Here is a 12406-nt window from a genome sequence, read left to right as displayed (position 1 = left end):
AAATTTAAAAAACTGAAAGATCTGTTGATGCTGGAATTCAGAAACAAAAAAAGAGATTGCTGGAAAATCCCAGCAGGCCTGGCAACATCTGTGGAGAGAAGTCAGAGTTAATGCTCAGGTCCGGTGATCCTTCTTTAGAATTGGTAGTAACTAGAAAAAGATTATTTTTATGTAAAAAATGGAGGGGGAGAGGAGGGTAAGGTATAAACGCTAACTGGAAATAGAGTCCAAAGAGAGAGAAGAACAGTTGGACAGACCAAGGAATGGATAACAGTTCAGCCTAGGAGAATGAATGGCTGCTAATGGGCACTATTAGTGGCTAACAATGGGTTGTGTGTAATCGTGGACCATGTGATAACAAAGCCTGGTTTGTAGGGAAGAGGTTAAAGGACATGGGAAAAAATGCCTCAAGTCCTAAAGACGTTGAACTCAACATTGAGTCCAGAAGGCCCAAGTGGTTCAGTGGTTAGAACTGCTGTTTTACAGCATCAGGGACCCAGGACCTGGGTTTGATTCCACCCTCAGGAGTTTGTCAGAGTGGAGTTTGCAAGTTTTCCCTGTGTCTACATGGTTTTCCTTCAGGTGCTCCAGTTTCCTCCCACAGTTCAAAGATGTGCAAGTTATGATGGATTGGCCATGCTAAATTCTCCATAGTGTTCAGGGATGTGTAGGTTGGGTGCATTTGCCATGGGATATGTAGTGTTATAGGGATACGGTAGAGGATGGGTCTGGGTGGGATGCTCTTCAGATGGTCAGTGTTGACTTGTTGGGTCGAATGCTCTGTTTCCACATTGTGGGGATTCTATGATCTTATGAAAGCTGTCGAGTTCCCAAGCAGAAAGTGAAGTGCTGTGCTTCCAAACATGGAGGTGAGAGTGACTGCCATTGAAATCAAGGAAGCATTTGACATGGGGGGCATCAAGGAATCCGAGCAAAATTGGAGACAATGGGAATCAGGGGAAAGACTCTCCACTGATTCAGATCATACCAAGCTCAAATGAAGATATTTGTGTTTGTTGGAGTTCAATTATCCAAGTTCCAGGATATCACAGCCAAGCAATGACCACCTACAACAGCAGAGAATGTAAATATCACCCCTTGACATTCAATGGCATTACCATCACTGAATCCCCCACTATCACCATCCTGGGAGTTACTATTGATCAGAAACTGAAATGGACTAGCCATATAAATACTATGGCTCCAAATGCAGGTCACTTGAAGTGAGTAACTTGCTTCCTGACCCACTATGAATGAACTATCAAGACACAAGTCAGGGGTGTGATGGAATAATCCCTACTTGCCTGAATGGGTGCAGCTCCAACAACACTCAAGACATTCAACACCATCGAAGCCTATTTGATTGACACCCGTTCCATCACCTTAACCATTCACTCCTTTCAGTACTGATACACAGTGGCTGCAGAGTGCACCATCAAAGAGGTACTCTCCAGCAGCATGAATTTCAGATCTGTGATTTCTACCACCTAGAAAGACAAGGACAGCAAATACATGAGAAACATCACCACCTGCAAGTTCCCCACCAAGGCACTTACCATGCTGACTAGTTCAGATGTTTTAGAGTTAATGGTGGTTAACTTTTAAATTAGATGCTTAGACATTGACAGTCTTCATTTGAAATGCTCCCTTCTGGTGAATACCAGCCAGCTGCAGCAGTAAAATAAAATTCAAGTCAGATCGGCAGTCATGTCCAAATATTCAAACATTAACCTGCCATGGGAAAGAGATTCAAAGTTCAGTCTTAAATGCACAATAAGAAATTTGGACTTACAAGCTAAGGCCTGAGTGGTGAGGAAACTGTATCAACTTCAGATTAGGCAAATCAGGACAACCCAGAGGAAGGAAAGAACATAGGTCAAAGGCTCATACAGAGACTGCCTACTCACTGGATTTCCTAATCACCCTCTCTGGATGTTGCACTCCCCTGGCACAACAACTGATGGACAACTCTTTGGCAATGATACTTTTGTGCACAGAAAGAGCCAAATATTATGGATGTTGAATAGGGAAGGACAAAGGTGCCACAATGTATACATTGTTTCTCCTGTTTCCAGATGACGGAGTAAGCTTTCAGCTTCCATGGAGCTTTATCCATGGCCATGAAGAGCAGCATTGAGCGCACACACAGGGAGATGCACAAACCCTTGACAGTTAACATCTGGAATATTTATGCAGAAAGTAATAGGTAAGGACAAGCCTTTGTCACCCATGGCAAGGGGCCTTCAGTATGTTTACTTCTTTGTTTCCCTCCCACTATATCTCACGTCAGACCTTATTCAACAGGTATGGGGAGGGAACTTCATGGAATCCCTGCAGTGTGGATACAGGCCATTCAGCCCATTAGGTCCACACTGACCCTTAGAAGAGCATCTCATCCAGACACCCCCCCAACAACTCTATCCCTGTAACATTGCATTTCCCATCGCCAGTCCACCTAACACGTGCATCGTTGGACTGTGGGAGGAAACCAGAGCACCCGGAGGAAACCCACACAGACATTGGGGAGAATGTGCAAACTCCAGTCACCCAAGGGAGGAATCGAAACCGGGTCCCTGGCACTGTGAGGCAGCACTCTCAACTACTGTGCCACTGTGCCACCCACTTATTCAGCAGTGGAGCCTTTTGGCCATGGAGGTTTGGCCCTGGGTGGGGGGGGCTTGTGTCCAGAAGCAACAAACAAACTGAGGGTGGTCAGTTGACCCTCCTCAGTTTGACTTTCCACGGGTCAGAGAGAGGTCAGGCAGAGTGGAGGTGGAATCTCCAGCCCTGAGAGATTTCAGAGAGTGTGTGTTCCCTTCTCTGGATGGATATGTCTTGTCACTGCCCTGTCTCCTAGTAATAATGGAGTGGTGTGGGCAGCATCTAGATTGGGTTCTCCCCGCTGTCCCCCCTTCTCCATGTCTTCAATCCTGAGGCCCAGTGGCTGGGTCAATGGAGTCCAGGTCTGTAAACCTCTCCTGCACACCCTGGGGATGCTGGATATGGCTCTCCCACGGCAACCTCCAACCTGTCTGTGGAGATAGGCAGGCAGTCGATGGATACATTACATTGCTGCAGCTTCTGGACAATGGGGATCACGGTGTCCCACATCCCTGTCTGCTGCTGTGTGTGTGTGTGTGTGTGTGTGAATCCCCAGTGCTGACAGCACAGGTTCCCTCTCCTGCCTGGGACAGAGCAGGTGACTAGTTTCCAGCAGTGCTCCAACTTCCAGTGTCTGCGGCTTTCCTTCCTGGCCTGGCTGCTGAGCTGTCAAACTGAGGGGCTCATCAGGCTCTGTACCCACAATCTCTGTGCCTATTGTTCCCACAGTGTGTCATTACCTTGGGTCTGCAGGAAGCAGCCATGTTGATGCTTCCTCTGAGACTTTGGACCTCTCATCTTCAGAGATCGAGGACAGGCTTTCTAGGCGTTTCTCTCCAGAGGTCATGGGAAGGCCAGTGAAAGCTGCAAGACAAAGGGAGAGGCAGTATCACAGCCAGCAATTGGAAGGTGTATAATGATTGACAGTGACACTAGGTTACAGTGAGAGTTGCAATGAAGAGTGGTGCATACTCAGTTGGCTGGATTTGGCTGCTTCCTCATCTCTGCAGGAGCAGGCCTGGTCTTCTCCTGTGAAGATTGGGATCTGGTTCTTATAGTGGGTGAGGACACAGATATGGGGCACCATTTCATTCGTATGAAGCCTCTTTGCCTCATTATGGGTTGCCATTTCCTGTGATGAACAAAATGGGAGGACAACAAGTGAGATAACAGTGGGCAACATTGTTGCAGATGAGGATAAAAAGTGGTGGCCTGTTCTGAAGGACTGAGGAGGCAGCACAGAGGGCAGGCAGGCTGAGTGATACGGGAGGTTTTGGGCATGACATGGTGACAGTGAATGGGAAAGATGTTGCAGGTAATAGTGAGAGTGGTAGAGCGTGAGCCTTGGTGGTAAGTGTGTATAGTAGCAGAGATAGAGAGAGTTGGGGTTATCAGAGAGAGGAGAGTGGCATGCTGGCAGAGCAGAGAAGGTCGTTGGCATTCTTTTTGCACTGCTGGCCATTCCTCTGTACCCTGGAGGTGACACTGACCCAGGTGAGGGCGCCCTCTGATCATGTTGGCAGGGTTTGCTTTCTCTCTGCCAGTCCTTCCAGAGAAAGGACTCCTCTCCTTTGCACCACGCTGTCCACCAGGACCTCAAGGTCTCTGTTGGAAAAAACGTGGCACCATCTTCCCCTTCTCTGACATGTTCCCATTCAGTCTGTCAATAAGCAGGGCAGCTTCAGAAGGCCAGGGTTCCACTGGATGCGCAATCACCTTTTAAAGATGGTGCAGATCAAGAGATTCCATGTACCTAGTAAGATGGAGTACAAACTATACTTGCTGGATGGCATGGGCGGAATAAGCAATTAATGCAGAAAGTTCAGCAAGATAGTGCGACAGAACTCTCTAACCCTCACGATAAAAACCCTCCAAAAAATTCAATGCAACTTAGAACTTACTAGAAAGCATAAGATTTAGCACATAGTTGCTTTCCTGTAAAAAGACTGGTTCAGGAAAAGCGCAATTACCTCAATGAAGAAGTTTAGTTAGTGCAACTTCCATAACAGGAAATCTGCAGGTTATTAAAAAGCTGAGAAGGTCTATACTCTCATCTATGTGAGCATGCATGTAAGAAGACTTTATAGTTCACAGTAAAGAAAATGGGAGTTTGAACTGTGTCAAGCTTAAATACTTGATTTGTTGTGATAATTTCTCTGGGTTGGAATCACTGTAAAGTGCTGGCGACGGGGAATAGATGAAACATTGTTTAGCTGTGTGTTTTCAAATCTGTTGTCTTTGTAGAAAATGTGTTTTAGCCTTTTGTGAAATAGATTTCCATTCTGTTGTTAAAGAAGTCTGCAGTCTTGCGTTACTATGTTTCAGTGAATGAGCACCACGTTAATTAAAATATTTTAAAAAAATCTATCAGGCCAGAGATCAGGGTTATCCAGTAGTACCATCAGCTAGAATCAGAACAATATCAAAGGTTCCAGCTTTGTGCTGTCCTCTGCCTAATGTCTGAGATAAACGTGATAACCGGTTTACTGAGGCAAAGTGCACCTTCAGCATCCCTAGCTAAAATAGTGATGTTAAAGCCAGGAGGACATTGCAGCATTTAAAACAGCAATGATTGGAGGAAACCACATTACATGCCTCTTGTAGTCAAAAATACCACTTGACATTTACACAGATTGGTTTTGAAAAATCTCCCACTGAATAGAAAATAGCATGAGGAGTTGCTTTAGTGGGTTGAAAAAACTCTATCTGCCTTTTTGTTATCTTATACCATACAAATGAATACAATTAGGTATATTGAATTAAAGTTAATTCTAATCAATGCTGTATAGAAAATGTTCAAAAACATGCACTGATATGGAAAAGAATTGGACAGTGTGCCTCACCTCTTAGAATCCCTACAGTGTGGAAGCAGGCCATTTAGTCTATACCAACCCTCCGAAGAGCATCCCTCCCAGACCCACCCCCGACCCTATCCCTGAAATCCTACATTTCCCATGGTCCATCCAGCTAAGATACATGTCTTTGGACCATGGGAGGCAATCGGAACATCCAGAGGAAATCCACTCAGACACAGGGAAAACATGCAAACTCTACACAGACAGTCACTCAAGGCTGAAATCGAACCTGAGTCCCTGGGACTGTGAGGCAGCAGTGATAACCATTGAGCCACTGCACCACTGCGCTACCCTGTTACCATTCTGCAATGCAATATTTTTAGGTTCCATAACTGACAGCCTCTACCTAGTGGGGTGATACACTTTAATGACTTAGTCCTTTTTGTTACACCATGCATTTGATAGTCAATTAAAACATATGCAAAGTTTCGGTTCTTCAGGTAAAAAGCAATTTGCATTCCAAAGTGCAAATCAAGTTTGGCTATACACATTGTCTAAAACAATCAATTTCTCACTGATATCAGACTATTCCTTCTCAAATTGGTGCAGGGAGAGCGATTGGAAGGGCTAGCTCATTTTCAATCATTTCCTTTCATACTGTCTGACTGGACATATATTGGAAATGAAATTTACCCTGAATAATCCACAGCAGGCAAAAGCAGACCATCATGCCCATGAGAAAATAGCTGCCAATTCACCATCAGCCACCTTCCATCCTTACCTAAGGCAAATTTCACTCCATTTTCTGTTGTGAAGGCTGAGGTATAATGGAGATTGCAGTAGAATCCTGCTGTTGTGTAATGTTTTGTGCTTGAGAGCTAATCATAGGTCACATTTTAGTTAATAGCTGCATTATTAATTAGATGGATATCCTTTTTACATCTGTGGCGTATTACCAATATACAAGTTTCAGTTCTATGTTGATAACTTTTCTTTCCAACCACAGTTCACCCCCAATGATCTGTAGCAATTGTACTTCTGTGGTCTGCAGTCTGTACTCTCAATCACTTGTTGATGGGACAACAAATGTTTCAAGTGTAGATGATTCATAGATATTAAAGGTGCACAGTTCTTATGAAAGAGAAGTGCTCTTGTGTATTTATAAATACCTAAAGAATTTGCATTTGCACAGTGCTTTTCAGATTTACAGGATGTCCGAAAGTGCTTCACAACCAATTAATTGCTTTTGAAGTCTAAGTGCTAATCTTCACCTGCTAATCTGTTTTGGCGAAACTGATTTTTGGTTCAGTGCTAACCAGATCAATTCCATAGGATCTTTCACTTGAATGGGGACCACTTCAAGCACTCAATCACCAGACAGTATCTCAAGTAATAAAGCACTCCCTTAGTGTTAAATATTTATAACTCATTATTGTTATTTGGAGATTTTGATTTAAAGTCACGGCAAGATGTCGTTTCTAATTCTGTGAAGGCAACTCCTTTTCTTTCAAGAGGTGAGAAAGTCACTTGGAACAGTGAACTAAAGACATCATTTTAACAAAGCATGTGCCTGAAACTAAATGCCACAATCAGCTACCTGTGGGTTAATCGATGAACTGACTGGAATTCAGAAGAATGAGAAGGGGATCTTACACAAACATATAAAACGATGAAGGGAATCGATGAAATAGAAATAGAAATAGATAGGATGTTTCCACTGGTAGGTGAGACGAGGACAAGAGGGTATGGCCTCAAGATTAGAGGCACAGGTTTAGAACTGAACTGAGAAGGAACTTCTTCACCCAGAGGGGGTTCTTAATCTATGGAATTCCCTGCCCAGGTAAGTAGTTGACGCGACTTCAGTAATCGCCTTTAAAGCTAAGGATTCTTTGAAAAATAAAGGAATTAAGTTGAAAGTGGATAAGTGGAGCTGAGTCCATGAAAAGATTAGCCATGATCTTATTGAATGGCAGAGCAGGCTCAAAGGGCCAGACAGCCTACTCCTGCTCCTGGTTCTTATATTCTAACTGTCTGCAATGCTTTGGAGATACCGGTGTTGCACTGGGGTGTACAAAGTTAAAAATCACACAATGCCAGGTTATGGTCCAACAGGTTTAATTGGAAGCACTAACTTTCGGAGCGCTGCTCCTTCATCAAGTGCTTGTGGAGTTTTATGACATACAGAAAAGCTATGTTGAGGGCTACTAATAACTAACAGTTCAGAACAGTTAGGTTTCAGTTCAGAAGAACAATCCTTCTGAATTGGGGCGGCATGATGGCTCAGTGGCTAGCACTACGAACCTCACAGCACCAGGGTCCCACGTTCAATTCCAGCCTCGGGTGACTGTGTAGAGTTTGCGCATTCTCCCTATGTCTGGGATTTTCTCCGGGTACTCTGTTTTCCTCCCATAGTCCAAAGATGTGGAGGTCAGGTGAATTGGCTGTACTAAATTGTCCATAGTGTTAGGTGCATTAGTCAGAGGGTCTGGGTGGCTTACTCTTCGGAGGTTCAGTGTGGACTGGTTGGGCTGAAGGGCCTGTTTCCACACTGTAGGGAATCTAAAAACAATTTGTATCGATAGAACGGCAGTTAGCTTGTGAAGTCTGCAAGCTGTGAGAGTTGGTGTGTAAATTTTCAAATTGTCAGAACTTAAAAGGAATCCAGGCCCTCAGAAAGGTTTTAAGCCATCAAACTGGAAAATTTCAGTATTATAAGAAATTAAAGAGTTAAGTTAAAAGTGATACTTCACTGGGATTGAGCATTGGTGAAGAGCTGGGAAAAGGATTGAATCTTCATGTTAATATCCTTCCAAATTAGTTGACATATATATCTGGCTTATTGCAAATAATACACTTGTGTCCTTGTGTTAAAAGAACATTGTTGATCTCATGTGAATATGTTCAGTGACTAACTGTCAGAGTAATCAACTTTCAAGCATAAAACCTAAGATCCATCAAGTCAGGTTTCAGACTGGAATCTTAATTGTCATGAGTTACATTAGTTGCGGTCATAACATAACTTTGATTGTACATTCAACTCCTGCATTGGATCTTGAAACTATCAGCTTTTGGTTCAAAGATGATTTATGGATGAGGCTTACTTGGACATTCTGGTGATGCCATAGAGTCATAGAGATGTACTGCACAGAAACAGACCCTTTGGTCCAACTCGTCCATGCCGACCAGATATCCCAACCCAATCGAGTTTCCATTTGCCAGCACTTGGCTCATATCTCTCTAAAGCTTTCCTATTCATATACCCATCCAAGTGCCTTTTAAATGCTGTAATTGTACCAGCCTCCACCACTTCCTCTGGCAGCTTATTCCATACACGCACCACCCTCTGTGTGAAGATATTGCCCCCTAGGTCCCTTTTACATTTTTCCCAGCTCACCCGAAACCAATGGCCTCTACTTCTGAACACCCCCATCCCAGGGAAAAGACCTTGTCTATTTACCCAACCATACCCCTCATGATTTTATAAACCTCTATAAGGTCACCCGTCAGTCTCCGATACTCCAGGGAAAATAGCCCCAGTCTATTCAGCCTCTCCCTATAGCTCAAATCCTCCAATCCTGGCAACATTCTTGCAAGTCTTTTCTGATGTGATGAGGTAGGCAGAATAAAAATGCAGTGTACAGCTTCCATCGAAGCGTAACCCATCCAACAAGTTGTATTCTGGACATGAATTTCCCAGGCCAGATCTCATTAAAGCCAACAGTCACAATGGGTTTCTTTACCAAGTATTCGCAATCGTTTCTATGAACAAATTAATGTAGATCGTTCAGAACTATAAAACGAAGGGTTGGTGTATTTCTGTGAGTTCTATCCTGAAGCTGGCAGTATGCTATCTAACCTGGGACTGTTTGAAACTGTGAAGGAACAGTTCAGATGTTCTAATGAACAAAAGTGTCATCTTCAAAAATGAGAGAGAGGAAACCAAGGCTTTTCTTTGGTTAAAAAATGTATTTCCTGTTGAATGGAAGAGAATGTGACTGTGATATGTTGCAAAACAGATAATCCTGAGGCACAATAAGACAGAGAGAATCTTTGATCACATTAGAATTGTCAAGTAGCTTTTAAAGTGATCTGTACTGTAATCTTATATTTGGATTTTGCTACAAATAACCTCTAACCTTTTACTTTCCTAAACTTTTGCTGTATTTGTAATGAATTTGCAAAGTAGCCTGAAGTAATTATTAAGTGGCATCAGTAGATGAATAGTGAATTCAATTTAAAATCAATAAACAGATTTGACTTTAATGGATAAGTTAAAAAAGAGTCTCAAATTGCAGTTGAGACAAGAATCATGTCACACTCTATATGTATTTTGAAACAACGGGATGAGATGTTACTCCTGATATTATTAGCAGGAAAATTGTTTACCATGTTTGCAATGTTCTCCTTTTCGTGGATTATCTTAAATGATGAGATAACTGTGGCCGTTTATCCACAGAATATATTTATTTAATTTCATTGTATGTTCTATATGAAAATTAAGTTCACTTGAATAATATGTCTGGTTGGAAGAGATGTCAATTGCAATTGTCCAAAACTACATAAACATATAAACATATAAACATACTAACCTACATCTTTGCCTTCTTGCCTTACTTAGTGATTTCAATAGGATTATTTCGAATTAGGACAATTAGATTGCCCCACAACCTGGAGTGCTCAGTCTATTTTATATTACCATCCTCGTATTTTATCAGCCTAATGCAATCATGTATTTTATTTACTTTTTTACCTAGCTGTTCTCAAAGGAGTAATTTTTAAAAATTACCCAATTTAGCTATCTCCCTAATACCATAAGCAATGAAAGACAGGAAGCTGTGTGTATTTTCGAATGTTATGCGGTAAATTTCATGTTACACCATTGCTCTATAACATTATCGATTTTACTGTGGGCTTTATATCATGTCATGTAACCAATGATTTCAGTACTCCAAAGAGGCATTGCTATATGAGCCCCTCAAATTTACTGCATAATATTACAAATATTTTTCTTTATATGACTTTGCAAAATCAGCATTCCGTATTTAATATGCAATTGGTTGCAAATTTACCTCTGTTAACATTTACTCTCAAAAGTTTAATTCACAGTCAAACACCCCACAGAGCTAAAGGACCAGTTTTCTCAGGAGTGGGAAATGCTTTGTTTGGAAATGATCAATTTGCTGTTCCCTTTTATGCTGCTTCAGACCATACACAGGTTAGAATGTACTTCTAAGTGTGGAGGCAGGAACAACAGCAGGACTTTCTGAGCTCTAGCTTCCTGCCCCTTGGTGGCACTTCACCCTCTGCAACCATGGACCATCACTCAACCTCTGCTCATCCTCGCCCCCATCCCTATCTATCAAATTAGTTAGCATTATGAAAGTGGCTCAAGATTGGGTGTCAGACATCTTTATCAGGTATCTCATGTGCAATCAATGTCTGTCACTTCATTGCAGCCACCAACGCAGCATTACTTACACCTGATACTGTTTTTCACACATCTGCCAAAACATTAAAGGAGCTGCAACACTTAGCAGTTCCCACACTATTAGCTCACTGACCTTTCATCACAGCTCAGAGAATGTACACATCTCGATAGCTTTTCACCATTCTGGCATGGTACAAGGACACAACCACAATGGCATCTTTGGGGTGAACACCCTTGGACCTCAGCAGGTCCAGTCTGTATCGTGGTTTCATGCCCATGTCCTTAACTTTCCCATCCATGAGCCTGCAAATGGTCTGGCCTGATTGAAGACAGAATACTCGCCTCGTATCACCATCAAATCTATGGATTATTGTTATGTCCCCCTTGTGTCAAATATTACAGGATGGTTAAATAATAGATATGGTTGTGAGGTGGCTGTTTTTAGCTTCTTCACTTTATTTGCCTTTAACCTGAAGTGAGAGCTAATCTTCAGTACAAAGGCTTAACCTGAGAGCTCGCAAGAATATGTGTCTTAGGTTCTGTTTTCATTCCCTCAGCCGTGTGTGGTTTTGCTGTGTAGGAATAGAATAGCCTTTATTGTCACGGGCTCTCGAATGAGTGAAGTGAAAAGTTTGTATTGTCGCCCCTCGGCACTATCTTAACTACAAGGTACTGAGGTACAGATACTTTAAGTGCTGTCACAGAATTGAAATAGTAAAAAAAGGACTAGCATAGGACTGCAGAGTTTATAAAGTCCAGAATGAAAACAAAAGGTATCCTTAAAGTACTTAAGTTATAGTCCTTTTTCACTCAGTCTGTGCCCACCAGGCTTCAGAACACTGCCTCCACACGCTGGCTTCTGTCCCACACTTGCCTCTAGGATTCATCCCCGGCCAGCCCACACTCGATTTGCTCCAGGTTCTAGCCCATGAATCAGCTCCCAGCTCGGTCTGCGTTCACTCTGCTCCCACTCCAGGCTCCGGCCCATGACTCAGCTCTGGGACTTGGCTCCGGGAATCGGCCCCTGCTCACTCTGCTCCCATTTCAGGCTCTGGCTCACTACTCGGCTGCGGGACTAGGCCCACACTCACTCTACTCCCACTCCAGGCTTTGGCTCACTACTCGGCTGCGGGACTATGCCCATACTCACTCTGCTTCCACTCCAGGCTCCGGCCCATGACTCGACTTCAGGACTTGGCCCACGCTCGCTCTGCTCCTGCTCTGGGTTCCGGCCCATGGCTCAGCTCTAAGACTCGGCCCATGCTCGCTCTGCTCCCATTCCAGGTTCAAGACAATGACTCGGCTTCGGGACTCTGACTCCGGTAAGAAAACCTAAAAGGGAGAAAAGATAGAAAAAGGGAAAGGAACTGGTGAGCAGATGAGCTGCAGCTGGAATATCTTACTCTGCAACCATCTTCACACACCGTCTCTCTCTGGGATTGTGTGTTTGTACTATACATTCCCTCAGGAATCTTATCTTCAAGACTAGCTTAGGGAAAGATGTTGGTAGTCAATTTTTCCCTTTAAGTCATTTACCCTCGACCTGTCCTCTGTGGAATATGTTTCCCTCCAATAATCGTAG

At 43.2% G+C, this 12406-nt stretch overlaps 1 long non-coding RNA gene across 2 annotated transcripts in view; it reads right to left on the bottom strand.

Moving 5' to 3' along the window:
* LOC148149587 (uncharacterized) overlaps window positions 1-12097 on the bottom strand; it is a 44118-nt gene extending 32021 nt beyond the window's left edge. Inside the window, exons 1-2 of one of the 2 annotated variants that reach the window (XR_015757525.1) lie at window positions 11975-12097; window positions 3342-3465 (exon numbers count right to left, since the gene is read on the bottom strand). This is a non-coding gene — a long non-coding RNA (uncharacterized LOC148149587). Of the gene's footprint in view, window positions 1-3341; window positions 3466-3573; window positions 3695-11974 lie in introns of those variants that run through there. The other variant, XR_015757526.1, reaches the window with a different exon arrangement.
* Between the last annotated feature and the right edge of the window lie 309 nt (window positions 12098-12406).

Source organism: Chiloscyllium plagiosum, unplaced genomic scaffold, assembly GCF_037043375.1.
Source record: "Chiloscyllium plagiosum isolate Xiang-an unplaced genomic scaffold, Cpla_swu_hap1 HiC_scaffold_7, whole genome shotgun sequence".
NCBI lineage: Eukaryota > Metazoa > Chordata > Chondrichthyes > Orectolobiformes > Hemiscylliidae > Chiloscyllium > Chiloscyllium plagiosum.
This window is presented reverse-complemented; position numbering and strand designations above follow the sequence as displayed.